The sequence below is a fragment of the Fringilla coelebs genome (genome assembly GCF_963513975.1).
Source record: "Fringilla coelebs genome assembly, chromosome: 3".
In the NCBI taxonomy this organism is placed as follows: domain Eukaryota; kingdom Metazoa; phylum Chordata; class Aves; order Passeriformes; family Fringillidae; genus Fringilla; species Fringilla coelebs.
Window position 1 is genome coordinate 42861759 of NC_140030.1, and position 17291 is coordinate 42879049.

The window sequence follows — 17291 nt, forward strand, 5'->3', positions numbered from 1 at the left end:
TGCTGATAAAATGTGCATTTTGTTTGTAAATTGCAGCTGTTAATCTTTGATTAGGCATAAGTGTAAAAGTTTATATTCCATAAGCATACTCACACTTGACAGATACTGGATCAATGTCGCTCAAGTCATATAACTATTGATAAAATTATGTAAATGTTGATTTGTTACTATCCTAATATATAGCCTTTAACTTATTCTTGTGAGTTGCCTTATAAAGTTGTACAGCTATTGATATTGTCAATATTCTAGGAGTGTAAGTATAAGGCTTTCTGATCGTATGTAATGTAAGTTTGAGTAATGAAGCAAAGTCAGGGCACAGACACATTCCGAAGTTAAATAGAAATTACACAAAAGAAGTTTGTACTGGGTTTACTATCTTTTGCAAAGGGCCCTGCAAAAGATAGTAAACACAACATTAGTTTATGAAAAGCCTTAGGTTGATGTTCTAGGCTGTGAAAATCAAAACTAAATCTGAACTTAGAAACGTATGTTCTTGCTGTGATGTGTTGCCTGAGCATTTGTATACTGTTAGTCCATAGTGAGATATGTGAATGTTATAACATCAATTTACTCAAACATGTCTTTCTAGAGGTGCTGCAACTCTGTAATTAAAAGAAAAGTAGGAATTGTTGGGGGATAGGTTGTAAGAAAATAGTGCAGAAGGTAGTCTCACACCTGAGGAGTTGCAGCTGTACTAATCCCCAAAGATTAGGAACAGGCCTGCCCTTAATAGGACACAGCTGAGTCCAATTAGAAGAAGAGTGCTACAAAAAAGTGGGTTAGCTAGTTGAGGAGAGACCTGGAGTTTGTTTGCTATACTGTGAAGAAGGAGTCAGTGCTGCAAAGAGCTGCCCATGAGAAATGACTGAGAAGGTATGGAACTTTTGCAATAAGATGACAATTCCAGGCTTATGGATCAGGCTGCCTGACCAGACAAATATCCTGTAATGTCTTCTAAAGGATAAGAAGAGAAGATGTAGTGATGCATGGGGAGATCTAGCCTTCTCACACAGTCTGATATGAGAAGAAATATGAACAAAAGAAATGAAGCTTGACAATTCAGTGTTCATTGAGCTTATCCAGGTACATGAGATCTTTCCTCACACATTTAAACATATAGGAGTTTTCTATCTCCTATACTGGTTATTATAAAAATCATTTAACAAAAATGATGGGTCTCTCTCATTTTAACACTGCCAGTGTCCAGTTTAGGAGAACAAATGGATATGGTACTGAAAGAACAATTTAATAACATAATTTTTTTAAAATTCAACTTTGATGAGAAATCTGACATAGTGAAAGGACTTTGTTAGTAGCATTGTTTCTTTGTCTCTTCTCTAAAACTTGGGAAGACTCTGAAGAATATTCACTATTTATGAACATCACATGGGATAAAATGTGCCATATTATCAAGGTAGTGGCAGGGCATAATTTTTCTATACCATAGATTATTTTAGAGCTAAGTGGTTAAAAAACAAGCCAAGATCTGTAACTGAAAAGGAAAGTTGCAAGCAGCCTCTGCAAGAAACTCTGATACCTTAGAGACATCAGGCACTTTTTCTATACCTATCCTACATTCAGTTGTAATACGTTCAGGTTGTTCATGGTATAAATAATATATTTCAAATATTTGAAATAAACTCGATCATGAAAAGTTTTAGATTTCATTTTTAAGCTTAATTTTTATCTCAATTCCAGAGAAGGTAAAAAAGGCTATATATGATGAGTAGTGTCATAAAAGATTAAAGCACCTAATCAGTTGAAGCAATATGCAGAGTTCAACCAAATGCATAGACTGTCTAAGAGAGCTCAAAGCAAATTAATATCACCTAAATTTGGATTAAAATCATAGAATCTTCATAGAATCATAGACTGGCTTGGATTGGAAAGGTCCTTAAAGATAATTTAGTTTCAACTCTGGTGCCATGGTGAGGGAACTTTCCACTATACCAGGTGACTCAGAGCTCCATCCAACCTGTCCTTGAGCTCTTCTAGGGATGGGGCATTCACAGCTTCTTTAGGAAACCTGTTCTAGTGCCTCAGCACCCTCACAGTAGGGGATTTTTTCTTAATATCTAATCTAAACATACTCTCTTTCAATTTAAAGCCATTCCACCTTGTTCAATCACTATTTATACATCCTTGTAAAAACTCTGATTTTAGGCTCCCTCTAAGTATGGGAAGGATATATTGAAGTCACTCTGAGGCCTTCTCTTTTCAGGCTGAAGAATCCCAACTCTCTCTGCCTTTCCTCACATGAGATGTGCTCCATCCCTCTAATTTTCTTGATGGCTCTCTTCTGGAGTCCCTCCAACAGGTCTGTGTCCTTCCTGTGCTGGGGACACCAGAGCTGGAGGCAGCACTCTAATGGGGCCTTATGTGAGTAGAGAGGCCTTGTTAATTATTTGCTTTAATATTAGCTGCTTAATTGTTCATTGTCTAAGGCAATGATAGTAATTCTAAGCATTATTTACAGTTAATGGGCAGCAATAACCACACTCAAATGATTCATGATATCCTAAAACAGGCCTCCAAGGGAAAAATGAGGCATTCTCTAAAGAAATAAATCTGGAATTTGTTTACTTCAACTAAGTATACAGGAAAGCCAGAATGCTTTTTTTTTTTTTTTTTATTTGGATAACTAACTAACATTTAGGGATGTAATATTAGGTCCTAAATATGCCAAAGGATTATAGACTTCACTGAATTGATATGTTTTATACACCAAACCACTCTGAAAAGCAGGTAATTTACTAATAACCATGTTTTAACTTGGGGTCAGAATGATCACTGAATCCAGATCTGAGTATATTTTCAATCCTTTCTCAGTCAGATTACTCTAAATACTTCCCTTCTTAAAAAAAAAAAAAGGTAAAATAAAAATTACAATAACACAGAGCTCCATATCTTTAAAGAAATCAACAGTGAACAGTATGTACCAGGTGCTGCTTTTGGAACTTATGCAGAAAAGTAACCTTTTTCTCTCGGTTTAATCCATGTATGAATTGCAGGAAAATGTTTATGAAGCTTAAAAAAAATTAAGGCATTTGATAGATAATCTGTGTAGGAGTAATACATAAATAAATTCTTCAGAGGCAGAACACCCAGCATTGATTATTAGCCTTGCCTGTAAGCAAAAAGGGAAGTATAAGCTCTACAACCATCCAAGTACAATGTCAATACTGCTTTCACTTAAATGAACACTGTTCTAGCTGTGCATGCCTGCTTTCAGTTATAGTAGGGCTTTTTCCTATCCTCCTGCCTTAAATATTTTAGCATTCTCTTTATCAAAAGGACTTAAAAAACTCAATGGCTGCTTTAGGCAAGCCAAATAAAATCAACACTGTAATTGAATTACAATTGCAGAAGTCATAATAGACACGTTTAACTGAAAACTAACAAAACAAGCCTAGTGCATGCACATCAATAACACTCTCTCAAGGCATTGTGTGGGCATTCTGGGAGCTGGGAATATGGACAGAGGGGCCAGCCAGAGCCTGCATTGCCCATCAGGAGCAGGGTAGGCAGGGGGACAGCAGGGAAAGCGCTGAGAGCCTCTCTTGGGCTGTGGGCAGAACTCATGGCTGGACACGGCAGGGCTGTGGGGGGCTGGAGACCGGCATCTCTGGGACACAAGTGGTACCAGGGGGCTGGAATGGCATCATGGGCTGTGGGTGGCTTGGGGTGAGCCCAGGAAAGGGTGGTCAGGGGATGGAATGCCTCTTTTGCCCTATGGCCCCCAGTGTTTCATACTTCACAGAGATCTGCAAGACACTTAAGAAATCATTGCTTCTTGCAATGCCATTCAAACAGCATTCATCTGGACAAAGAGTACAGATGTGAAAATGGCAACCTTTTATTTAAAAATGGGGAAAAAAAAAAAAAGCAGGCAGGAAAGCAATTTTTTTTGTTGTTGTTTTTAAACCATGGTATATCTCATATACAGAACTTCATCTTCAGTCTCAAAATTGACCTTTTGAAAACAGTGTGGCTTTTGCACCTGTAATTTGTGTACAGTTGAACTTGCAAACAGGGAGGTATTATACACAAATTAATTTAAAGCTGACAGAAATAATGCAGATCTTGGAAAGTGGAGAGTGCACAGCATAATTTCATGGTCTGAACTTAATCAATACGTTTGTTAAGTAAAAGTTCCAGTTGCAGAACTTTTCCTCAGTTCCACTGTTTTTGGTGTTTACTCTTCAGTTACATTTATGCAAACTGACTGAAAGTAATGGAGTTGCACAAGTGAATCCAAAGGCAATACTTTGCCCGCAAAAATCTTTATTATTGGTGATCCATGAGTCAGATAGAAGACAAATAAGCTCCCAAATCCCAGGCCTAATTTAAGGACTGGCAGTCAGAAAAGCATTTCAATTGTAAACTGAATTAGTTTGATTGAGAAATTGTGGTGGAGAAAAAACCTATTGAATGTGACAATAGTATTTTTGTAGAGAGTTTATAGAATAATGTTGCACTTTTAGAATTAATTACATCCTGCTGCTTATTCCCTACTTGAAGAAAAAATGCTCCATTTTGATATTTCAATTGGTTGCCATAGAAATGATAATCAAGACAAAAAAAGCACCAAAAATTTATGATTTCTCATTAGGTATAAGCTGAGGAATCCTTGCAAAACAAGGAATTTTCTTTCTTGTAAGCATCAGTTATAACAAATACAAAGAACAAGAATGTTATTTTTTTACATGCAAAAATAGCATTATATTTTTACATTTATATAAATGAAGTTAAAAAGTATGGGTGTTTATTTGTTTTAAGAAACAGAGCTCCATTTAATTGCAAAGAAAGAGTGATGGGGTAGCACATTGCTATTTAATATCCTTATTGGGCAAAAACAAATTATAGAGTAAGTCTTAAAAATTAGCAGATACACACAGAGAAAAACAACATTTCCACCTACAGAAATTTGTGCCAAAAATTTTTGATATAACAACCCAAAAAAATCACAAAGAACCTCCCCAAATCACTATAGATGTGTTTACAACATGGACTGTAAAGATGGTAAGGTTTTTGTATTCTTCATATCTTTGCCTTAAAAGTGAAAATATGTAGTTAAACTTTCTTACATAATTAGGTATTTCTGGGTCTTAATAAACCTTTTGGAGGAGTCAAGGAAGTTATGAAGATGCTTTAGGCCATTTTATCATCTTAAATAATTGAATACTTATTTAAAATCTGTTATATTTACACAATCAGAGAATAGTGTGAGTTGAGAGCAACACATGAAGTTCATTGAGTCTATCTCTGAAGTGAGTGGCCCACACAGGGGCCAAGTCCATGGTTTTAGTGATATTAGCACCATGCTTTAACCAACTGAGCTACTCTCGGGGTCAGTGATAACTGTACCTGGCTAACATCAGGTTTATACACTGTATAAGGATCAAAAAGGGCTTAAAAAAATATTGAGTTTGAAAGTCAAGCAGAAACTACATATGAAATACGACTCCATAACCTATTTCTTCTCTTGAAAGAATAACAGATTTTCTGGAGATTTTCTGTACCTTGCTGTAGACTCCAAGCGCAATCACCTAAAATGGGAATAGTCTAGAGAAATATATTGAAGTCAGGATGTTCAGCCACTCACTGTAAACTCTCCAAACTTTGGTGTGATATCCTATCATCTGTGTTTTTTCATTGTCATGTGAGGTATAGTTTTTTTTGGAGAAACTGAAAGGTATTTTCACCCAGTCATACCTAGCCTAATGAAGACAGTATTTTCACAGGTGAGTTTTGTTCCTCAAGTCCTATAATGAGATATATACTCCTTTCTCAAATATTCAGTATAATAATGTTCATTGCTGGAAGGTTTTGGAATGGGTGTATATTTCTTTTCACGACATATTCTGCTCATTGTCCTGAAAATTATTATTTTTCCTTTTTGTTATACTCCTTGAAATAATCTCTCTTTATTTCACTGTTATAATGATTTCTTCTCTGGGCTGGTAATATTTTTTTGTAGATTCCTAAGATGACAATGACAAGCTTCTGCAAAGCATATTTGAGATATATCCATTTTTCACTCCTATTTTCACATTCTCATTAGAGGGTAATGCTGAAAGTTGTGTCACTGCTCTATTCCTTTATTTATTTGCCCAACCTATCACTTGAGGGTTTGTTATGCAGTGCTCATATCTTCGCTAATAATTTTCCAGCTAAAATTGGAAACTTAAGCATGTTGAAGAATTGATTCTTTATAAGGGAAGACAAAAAAAAAAATCAAAGTAAAACAAAAAATCTTAAACAAAGCTATTGTCTCTGAACTAATAACGAACTACACAGTAAAAAATGTGAATTATTGTCTGTCAAAGCAGTACTGGTGATTAGCTCCATAAATTCAGATGGATACAGGTCATTACATGTATTAGTATGAGAGCCAGAGAGTTTCCTAGTTTTCCAGAACAAGATATTAGATGTGTAGCATATGTTCAGACAGCAGCAGTGGTGGAACTTTTCTTTAGTGAGTAATTATAATTAGTACGAATTAAAGACCTTCACTCCAGGATTCTTTTTTTCTCTAAGTGGCAACCATGGAGCATGTTTATTAATGTAATGAAAACTCATGTCAGAAGGGTAACAGCATCACTGGCATGCATAAAATTATTTCAGGACAGTTAAAATTTCTAATTTGTGAAAGTCAGAACTAAATTCTAGATTTACTTTTCTTCCCTGAAAGAAAATAAAAAATTCTATTTAATTCATGATCTCTAAAAACCACCTGTTAAGCAACCACTGATTTTGTAAAACCTGCATTAGAATTCATGAATAAAATATTTCTTCTTTTCCCCTACTATAACACTGTTTTAAAGACTGTATTCTTACTTCATGGTCCAGCATGCTAAACTGAGAAGACTTGAGATGAGTCAGGTTCTTAAATTTGTACATATGCAGTCTTCTCTGTACATAGTTGTTGAAACCAAGAGACAAAAGAGATATTTTTATTTTGTTTCCAGTACAGCAGGTGAATCAAACAACAGTGATCAAAAAGATTTAATGGACATCAAGGGAATTTTTGGGTAAACAGATTCCTACTAATTCAGAAAAAAATTTCTTCTTGATTGTTGGATTTTACGTGTCTTAAATCTATGACTTGGTTCAAACCCGCACTGACCTTCATGACCAGGTAGACAGCTGTTACAACTAAAGATATGAAAAGGAAATGAAGCATTGAAAGATAGAAGATATAAAAGATATAAATACAGTACAAGGTCTAAAAACTTTCCAGTGGAAGAAGGTAGGTTTAAATTACATACTGGGACGATACTATTCACTCTGAGGGTGGTGAGGCACTGGAATGGGTGGCCCAGGGAAGTTGTGGTTGTCACATCCCTGGAAGTGTTCAAGCCAGGTTGGCTGTTGAGCTGGGCAATCTAGTCTAGCAGAAAGCATTCCTGCTGGTGGCAAGGGCATTTGAACTGGGGGATCCTTAAGGTGCCTTCCAAGACAAAACATTCTATGGCTCTATGAGTCCATGAAAAGGCTTCTAAAGAAAAGCAAATCAAATGTCTTCTTTCCAGCACACTAAGGAGAGCTTACAGATGGAGTTGCAGAAAAACATACATTTAAATACTTGCATCAATAAAACTTTTTTCAGTCACCCAAGACCTCCTTGCTTACAACATGTGATAATAAACAAGAAAAAGATATTCTTTCCTGATTGATATTTCAAGCTAAGAAATAAAAAGGGCCTTAGCAAAATTTTAGGAGGATAAACTGTTTTCATTTGAGTCTACTTTTAAGAAAAATGTTACTCATAAATCCATATAGAATAGTGACTCCTCTAAATTGCAGTGAAAATATTAAAAATTTAACATCAGATGATGTAAGACAGGGATAATATGATAAAATATATCTCTATCACATTAAGAATAATTTTATTACAACAATGCTCTACTTTTATTGATGTTCATCACGATAATAACTAAACCCTGTGCTATAATTTGACAGCCATTTAAGCAAGACCTTCGACTTCTCCTGTTTTTTGTTGGTTTTTTTCTTTACCTGTAAAGAACTTAGAAAAGGAGTCTTCTTGGATAAATCAATGTTCCTACTTAAAACAGCATGAAGCTGCAAAGATCTCTGTGGAGGGCCAAGTATAGGAGGGAATTGCAAAAGTCATCCTTGGTAGCAGTTTTGCTTTTCATATATGTCAGCCTGATACAGCCTTCCCAAGACAGACATGGTTTGCCTTTTAGATTTACTGAAATATCCTTTCACCTATTGATTAAAATCACAGCTAGACCTTTACATGGCAGTTGACTGACATCCAGTTGAATGAGTTTTGTTGGAGCTGTGTTGACTTAAGTAAAATTTACAGATTAAGATCCACAGAGTTTTGCACCTGAAAAGGGTAGGCCCAGGTTTTAAGTATATTTTTGTTTTTATTTTTTTGTTTTGGCATTTTGTCAATTTCTTTGGGCCTTTTCCCAACTGTTTTATTTGTCTGTCAAAGAATCCTCTGTACAACAGTTACTTAGAATCTCCACTGTAATACTCCTAGACTAAAACTCTCACACATTGTAGAATTAATTAAATCCTTAGGAAAAGAGAGATGACTCTGAAACATGCTTTGATATACAGCAATGTATCAGCTCTTAAATTCTAAAAATTTCTCTTTATGGTTGAAAATATTTTATATTAAATCTATATGCATTCTATAAGGACTGTGTCAGTACATATAGTCTATAAGACATTAAAATTTTCTACCTAAACTTTTACATTTTAAACATGCACTTGTAAGAATGATTTAAACACACTGTAATTTGCCTTTTATTTTGAACAACAAATTCAACCTGTTGTACTGCAGTTCTCTATCTGAGCATGACATTCTGTGGGCCTCTATTAGTTTTAATGGGTTGCCATGGAAACTAGAGAGAAAGAAAAAGGAGGAGACTACTTTTGCAAGCTTTACCACAGAGAGTTACATCCTCTTCCACATTTCGGAGAAAGAAATTGGTGACTCAATGACAGCAATGTATTTTTAGAGATAGGCTGTAGTCCAACATTTTTGGCAAGATAGAAGGTATTAATGATTTATGCTAGATTTGCATTAAAGGCTTCTGTTTTTCTACTAAGACCATGAATGTCACTGGTAATGGGAGTTCAAGCTGTTTGAAATTTTTATCAACCTACCTCCCCAGCACAAATGGGGCATGAGAGTGAAAGATGAACCTATGAAATTGTGCTGCATGATGAGACATTGGAAAGCTGCTAGTTCTGAAAAGAATCTAATATTAATCTTCTTGAAATGCTCTCATCTTACAATAACTTTTGGGCTAGATCAATGTGGATTAAAATTAAGAGAGATGAAAAGCTGTGGATAAAGTCCAAATTTATAAAGCTATTTAACAAATAAGTTTGTGGAAAAAAGCCCACAATTTTAATAAAAAAAGAAGAATTTTCTGGATTCTAAATAGGGCTTAGAAATAAAAATTATGGGTTTATTTAATGTTTCAAGCTAACAAGTATTAAAAACAAAACAACAAGCAAAATTATGTCCACAAACAAAAAAGACCCAAAAATATTTACAAATGAACAGAAATTTGACAGTTATATTATGTGTTGACTGTTATTACCTGCACTGGACAAATTTGGTGATACTTTACAGTCAGCAGGTTGTACAGGAAAGAAATTTTATCCATTCTATGGAAACCTTCCACACAGATATACGGTTGCATATAATTTTTTCCTTTTTTTTTATTTCCTACAGATAAGAAAAACAATTATATTGTTAAAATAAAGAGAAGGAAAACAAATCTCTGGCATCCAGTGTTGTCCCATTTAAATTTAACAAACTATCATGCGATTGGAAATCACCATGTACTAACTGAAGATTCAGGTCTTCTGCTCTAGGATTAAATTCCTTTTAAAGTTCAAGGAAAAATTGCAGCGTTGAGGTTCTGTACGTGTTGAGTTGCCTACAACCAGAAGTGGCTGTGATCTATTGAGTGAAAGCAAGTGTCAGAAAAGAGCACGTAGACCCCGCATATGTGCAAATTAAACCGGGGAGCTAATTTTTTTTTTTTTTTTACTTTGGATTTTATCTTCTACTAGGCTGCTGTGGCAGTGGGAATTCAGAGATGCCCAGAAAATGCAGCACAGTAGTTTCTTCATTCTTCCTTGGCTCATATGGTGGGAAACAGAAGGAAACTGTGGTGGTAAACAATATAAAGATATCCTTTTTTTTTTTTTTTTTTTTTCTCATGGAAGTGCTACAGTTACACAACCTTCATTGTGTGATCTGATAGAAGAAGCAAGTAAGGCTTATGACAATGACATGAAAAACCATGCCCCTTCCATAAGTACAACACAGACAGGAAAGGAATCTCTCATCTTTAAAAGCCAATTTTTAAAATGAAATCTTCATAAATCCTTTTTTCCTTTGTTGAGTTCCCAAATCTTACTTTTGCAGATTCTTTTATGACATTTGAAACACTCAATCTTCTTTTGGGACTGAAACCTCTTGAGAAACTGTACTCCTTCAACAGCAAAGCATTCAGAAAGAGTAACTGAAATTATCTGTGTGAAATATCTTGGTTTTGTTAGGTGCATGTATATGTCTTCATATTTTACAGGTTTGACAGGAGATCTGCAGTATCATTAAGTGTTACAGTTCTTAATCAAGGCTTGAGTGATGGGAATTGAAGCTCTGACTGTATTAAGATCATCACTAAAACTTTCCCTACCTTTTACAAGTCAGGATTGTTTTCATGTAAGCATAAAAACACATCTTGAAAGTGTTTAGCAGAGATAACATGTCAGTCAATTATGTGCAATGTTTAATTACTTTTCAATTACCATGCTGCTAGGATAAATTTAAATGTTCATGCTGAGAGTGTGGGTTGATATTAGCAAAGAAACAAAAAGAAAAGTAAATAGTTCTTTACCTGTTATAATTCTGAAGGGGAAAGTACACTAGACTAAGTATGAGAAAGTTTCCATGTAGGAGAAAATAAACTAAGACATTTAAGAAATATCCTTTGAAAAAATTTAATAGACTGCTTTGATGCATACCAAAGTGACAAGACACTTGAAGTTATATTTAATAATAAAAGTAGTCTGTGTATTCTCATTATTTATATGTGTTCTCTATCAATGCTTTCATATGAGCAACATGCAACAGGAAGAAATTTTAATTTAAAATTATGTTAAGTGGTCCCAGTGGAAACAGAGACACTGAAAAGATATTAAGCTATTAAAAATTGTTCAAGTATTAAATTTTAAGATGACAAAAAATATAAAAGATCATTATGCAATGATGGCTGTTGTGCAAAATAGAATCTAGTGCCCAATACTGTACTGCTGTTATCTTTGGATTTTGCATAAAGACAAAAGTCCTACAATTCTAAGTTATTCAGGTAAATTACTTAGATATTCTAACATTTTTGCCTCCATTTGTAAGGCAAACAATTTTTCCAAATCATATGAATTCATCTCATTACTGAGCTGATGTCAATTTCCATTACCAAGGAAGAGTATGGAAACATTCAGACACTTTTGAGATTATGAAAGGGTGTTACTGCCTTCCCCATTCTAATCAGGAGACAATATTCTTCTGATTAGACAGCATTTGTCTAGAGAAACATCTTGCAGTTTTAGTGATTAAAGCACTTATTCCTGAATAAAAATAATACTTTGAAGAAAATAATCGTATCAATTTATAAAATTCATGCTGGAAATAAATAATATGTTACACAGTCACATAATTTCTCCTTGTCCTATGCTGAAAAAAATTGAGGATTTTCTGTGAAAGAAAGTTCCACATATAAAAATAATTTTTCTTATGCGATTTGACTTTCTTGAAGGTAGACATAAAGTTATTCCATTTTTTGTAAAGATAATATGGTACCACATATACTAAGGATCTTCTGTATTTTTGGTAATACCATAAAAAGCATTCTAAGATGCAATATGAGTACTTCAAATTTCAGGTTTCTAGGAGTTAGAGAACTAGGTAATTTGATCCATAAAGAGTTAAAATTTAGCTACTTTCAAGTGTGATATTTTAAATAGACTGCAATGTGGAATGTAAACATTTAGAGACTAGAAACCTTCAGTTTAGATGACATCATTTATCTTACATTTGTTTCATACAGAATGTAATATCATTAATTGCACAAGCAGTAAAAGGGGTAGGCAATACTTGTTTTGACACATATTTTAAAATTGTTGTAAGACAAAAGATTTTGGTATAAATTGTATCCAAGTCTCCTATGAAATTTCTGATTAATGTTAATATAGTTTTTTATATTTTTTATACATTTTAATTTTTAATATATTTTTTATTTTTATACATTTTTGATGTATGTTTAATTAATGATGATATATTTTTCCTTAATATTGACAGTATTCAGGAATATTTTAGGGATGTAAAAAAATCAAACAAATTGTTTAAAAGAAAAATTCCTAGGTTGCATTTTCTCCTATATATATTCACATACTAACCCTAAGAAAATAACTGTTTGAATAAATGGCCCAATATTAAATTTAAAAAATCAGCAATGCAATGTTCAATCAAGTGTACATGGGTTATTTAGCTTACTGAAAAACACAGAGCAAAGCTCCTCTAGTAGTGACAAAGAACTAAGACAGAACTAAAATACATTTGCAGAGGAGAAAGTAAAAGATGGGTGGATTTTTTCTTGTTTATTTGGTTTTGTTTTCTTTTTAATCAGTGATTAGACTGGAAAATTAGCCACTTTGGGATTTTTCAACCAGTGGTAACAGATGGCTAAGTTAGTGATGTACTACTGAGGGGGCTGAAGAACTGATAAGGGAGACTGACTGAGAGAATGTATCCTCAGATTGGCAGAATGCCTAGCAAAAGCACTGACCCATCACTTATAGTAAGTCTTTGAAATATTAAGTGGACATATATATTCAGAATGGTGGGGAGGAAGGAAGGTGACAGGGAAACTTGCACAGATAGGTTGTTGGGGTTTTTTTCCCAGAAAGTTTTCAGATAGAAACAATTTCTTTCTTGTGCTTATAAAATAAGCTTACTTCAATCATTTGAAAGACTGGCATTGCGGGTTTTCATTACCCACTTAGGTGGAGCATTTGAAAAAAATTATCTGTGGAAAATGTCTTAGATTTTAAGTTAAAGGTCTAGAAGAATATAAAGGAGATTAATTTTCCACTGTAGACTAAATGCAGCCTTAGACCATAGGACTTTTAAATTATGAACTATAATGTTCTTTCTCTGGCACTAGATACTTCCAGCATTTCTTTAATTTGGTGTTTTCTACAGCCACTCTACTAACACAAATAGCTGTGCTGAATAGAGTCATCCAAGACAGGCACTTTTATAAATCCCCAGTTCTGATTGCACTAGGCTAACAATGCCTCCGTAATTTCCAGAATGTGTTTTAGGCAAGCAATAGCTCCTAGCTATTACAGTTATCTAAAGTAGCATCATATTTTCCATAATGTCGTTAATAGTTTGTTCCCTTTGGTTATTTGGTTGGTATAATTAATGTGTTTGGTTTACACGGCAAGGTGATTGTAGGGGGGGTTCTGAAGTGCCTTCTGTGAGAGGACACCAGAAGTTGCTCCCATGTCAGGCAGAGCTGTTCTAGACAGCCCCAACTGAGACCTTTTGCTGGCCCAAGCTGAGCCCATCAGTGATGTTGGTACTGCCTCTGTCACAACACATTCAAAAAAGAATATAAGGTTTTGCAGAACAGCAACTGAGATAGGGGAGGTAGAAAATGTGAGAGAAGCTATTTAGAAGACCCTGAGGTTGATGCCTTGTGAGGCTACCTAGAACAGAAGCCAGACAGTGTTAAAGAAATAAAGTAGGTATTTATTAAAAGTCCTTCGAGGATATACCTTGGGCGGTACCAGGGCCCAGCCATGGCTCCACCCAAGATAGATGCGGAGTCACGAGTTTTCAGACTTTTGGTGAGAAACTTTTACGTTTTGGTCCATTTACATATTGGGGTTAATTGTCCAATTACAGCTTCAGGTTGTGAAGTCCCATCCTCCTAAATTGCTCTCCTCAATTCGCTGTTTATATCTTTTGGGCCTGAAGCTTCAATGGTGTCCTTGGTTCTTGGGCTGGAAAAGGATTGTTTTGACTAACTAAAATGTGAAGAGAACTTGCCAACACTTATATGAAGTTCAGAGTTAAATACTAATGCAGTACAGAATCTGGAAATTAGGAAAGCTAAAATTTAAGGCATCAAGGTCACAGAAGAAGGAGAGGGAGGAGTTGCCCCAGCTGCTGAAGCATAGACTCCTCTGCAGCTAGTGGTGATGACCTTGGTGAAGCAGCTGTGCCCCTGAAGTCCATGGAGAGCCAAGATGGAACAGATTTTCACCTGCAGTCCACGAAGGACTCCATACTGGAGCAGATGAATGTGCCCTGAAGCAAGCTGCAGCCTGAGAAGGGTCCCAATGGACCAGAATCTCACAGCCCTGTGAAGATCACTGGAGCTGTCTATTCCTAAAGGACTCCCCACGCCGTGGAAAGAAATCATGCTGGAGCAATTTGTGAAGTTCAGTCCATTGAGACAACCCATCAAATTAATGAAGGCAAATTTTCCTTAGGAGGACTCAATGCTGAAACCTGGAAAGAGTGTGAGGAGGAAGCAGCATCTAGCGGTTTGTTTCAATCCTTCATGGCTTCTATGTGTCCTTGAATGTTCTGTCACCAAGTGTGGAGGGGATTGACCTAGATCCTTACAACTTGAATTTGAACTTACTTAGCAAAAATCAAGTGTTTCTTTTTCATATAGATTTGCAATATATTTGCAATTTTGTATATGATTATTTCCTGGCTTCTGTAGACCCAAACTCTAATGCATCAATAACTCTTGTGCTATGGAAAGAGAAGACTCAAGTAGGATATTTTGAGACATATTAAAAAAATAAGCTCATGGTAAATTAGAGTAAATTATGTCAAATTTTCAGCAATTATAACAAGTACTTAAACTTTTCAAGCTAATCATTCAAATTAATTTGCTTTGCTATAATTATTCATCTGCATTGTTTAGGCACCATTTAGTAATCTTTCATTACTGTTTTTGAGTAGGGAACCTGAAATAATTCACTATGGTTCAGGAAATTCACTAGAGGCTTGAGAATATTATAATTCTGTTGAATTGGCCATCTTTCCCCTAGGCATACACTTATTAGGCATACACTTATGAAGAAATTACACCTTTTTTGATTGATTATTGAGAATATTAATGACTACTGGGTTTCTGATAAAAAAATTGAATGTCTGTCAGAAAGGAAATTAATGCTTAAATCCATTTAGTTCTGTTTCCAACTGCTTTTTTGCAGTTTATGTTAGATCTGTCTTTCAGAGCAAAATATAGGTCAACTACTAATAAAGAGGAAATATGATTTCATATTACCCACATTACACTGCTTATTATAAACATGCAAAATAACTTGTCACAGAAACCAGATCTTGTTTTGATCTTTTCACTTCTAAATTATATATAACATTGTTTATTTATATTCAGATATGCAGATACTAGCATGAAATTAATTAAATCAATCTACTCGATGGAAGAAGTAAATCTGCCATTGGAAGCAAAGTAAAAAGTATTGATTTTTAAATATAATTTGATTCACCATAATGACCAGACTTTTAGGGTTTAGTCTACAAGGTTTTTTTCTTTCCTTTGCTTTAGGTAATCCAGAGGAATGTTCAATGAAGAAAATAATCTTGCAGTAATAATTCAGAACAAATAAAATTTGAGTGTCCAATGGCTTGGAAAATGTTACTATCTGTAACTGTGTAGGTGTGTAAATAAAAGTTTATGTTTATATATGTGTGTGTAGATGCAAAGTTTTTCTCAATTATACTTTCTACACTGAGGAAAATACTAGTAAGAAAAAGACTGTGTTCGATATCTTTATGGTACCATCTTTAGAGAGATCAATGATTACACTGCAAGAGAAGTAGCTAGGTTTGATTCTTTGTATTGGCAAGTGAAAGTATGCTTTTATGTAAAAAGTGATATTGTTGTCTTTCTTTTAGAAAGAAGTACTTGAAACATAATTGTCAATATTCACAATCCAATGATAAAACTTGTCCTTTTGACTGGGTAAGCAGGTGAGAAATAGAAGTGTAACAGAAGTGCTTACAGAAGAAAAGAAAAAAAAACCTACCCTAAAGTCTCTGCTTTTGGACCTACAGCTTTAATATTATTTTAATTTTGATTTAACAGTTAATTTAATTCAATAAAATATATCTTGACTATTCTAATAGGTTTTTAAGACTTACACTTTTTGCTCATTTTCTCTTGGGCAACTATGAGCAGGTCTGTAAAATCCTGGCTTTGCAGCTTGCATGGAATTTTAGAGTGTGGATTTCATACAGCAATATGAAGAATATTTGACAGGAATTTTATATATAATGAATCTAATAAACCAATTCATGTATAAGTTATTTTGTCAAATGAAAGGTTAATAGTATCAAAATTACTTCTTAGAAATAATAATAAATACTAACTTTGCAAGAGCAATCAAGAAATTAAGTTCTGCATTCGGTTTACTCCTTCTACCACAATAAAGGAAGTTATGTCAGTTCTCTCCTCTTAGCATGTAGCTCCACCTCACTGTTGCCAAAAAATATATATAAATATATACAAACTGCAGCACTTTGTGAGCATGAATAACGTAAACGAGGTGTAGAGTTTATCCCATGGTTCTAAATCCAAAGTACATCAATTGCCTGCATAAGTTCAAGATAAGACTTTGCAAGGTGTCTGAAAATATGTTCCTAGGTGTTCTAAGTAGGGAAAAGATGTATATATTTGCTTAAGTGTTATCTTTCTATTGAGAGTGCAATATCAGGAATTGGCAGCGTCCAAGGTATTTGTAACAGAAATAAATAACACAAATTTCAAAGTTGTATACATTTTTTGTCAAAATATGACACTATGAAAGAAAAGTAAATAGTAAATGGTAAAAGAAGCCATGCATAAACCAGCAAATTTTCATTAACAATGGGAAAAAGAAAAGACTGAGAGAAAACTGAAATGGTATTACAGTTCTCTGTAGCTCTACTGCATCCCTCCCAGTTCAGTGCTCTGAAAGTAACATTGAAGGTCAATTTAGCAATTTAAAGATACTGGATGTTGTCGTTCTAGAGGAACAGATAATGCTATATTTCTCCTTAGAAGGAGTTAAATTATTTTTTAGACTAGAACAAAATTGTTATATTTCATAAATAGAACACCAATTGCAAGTTCCCTTTAATGGAAGACTAAAATTGTAGTGTTTTGTAAAACTTTGATGTGCCAATTGATTTATTA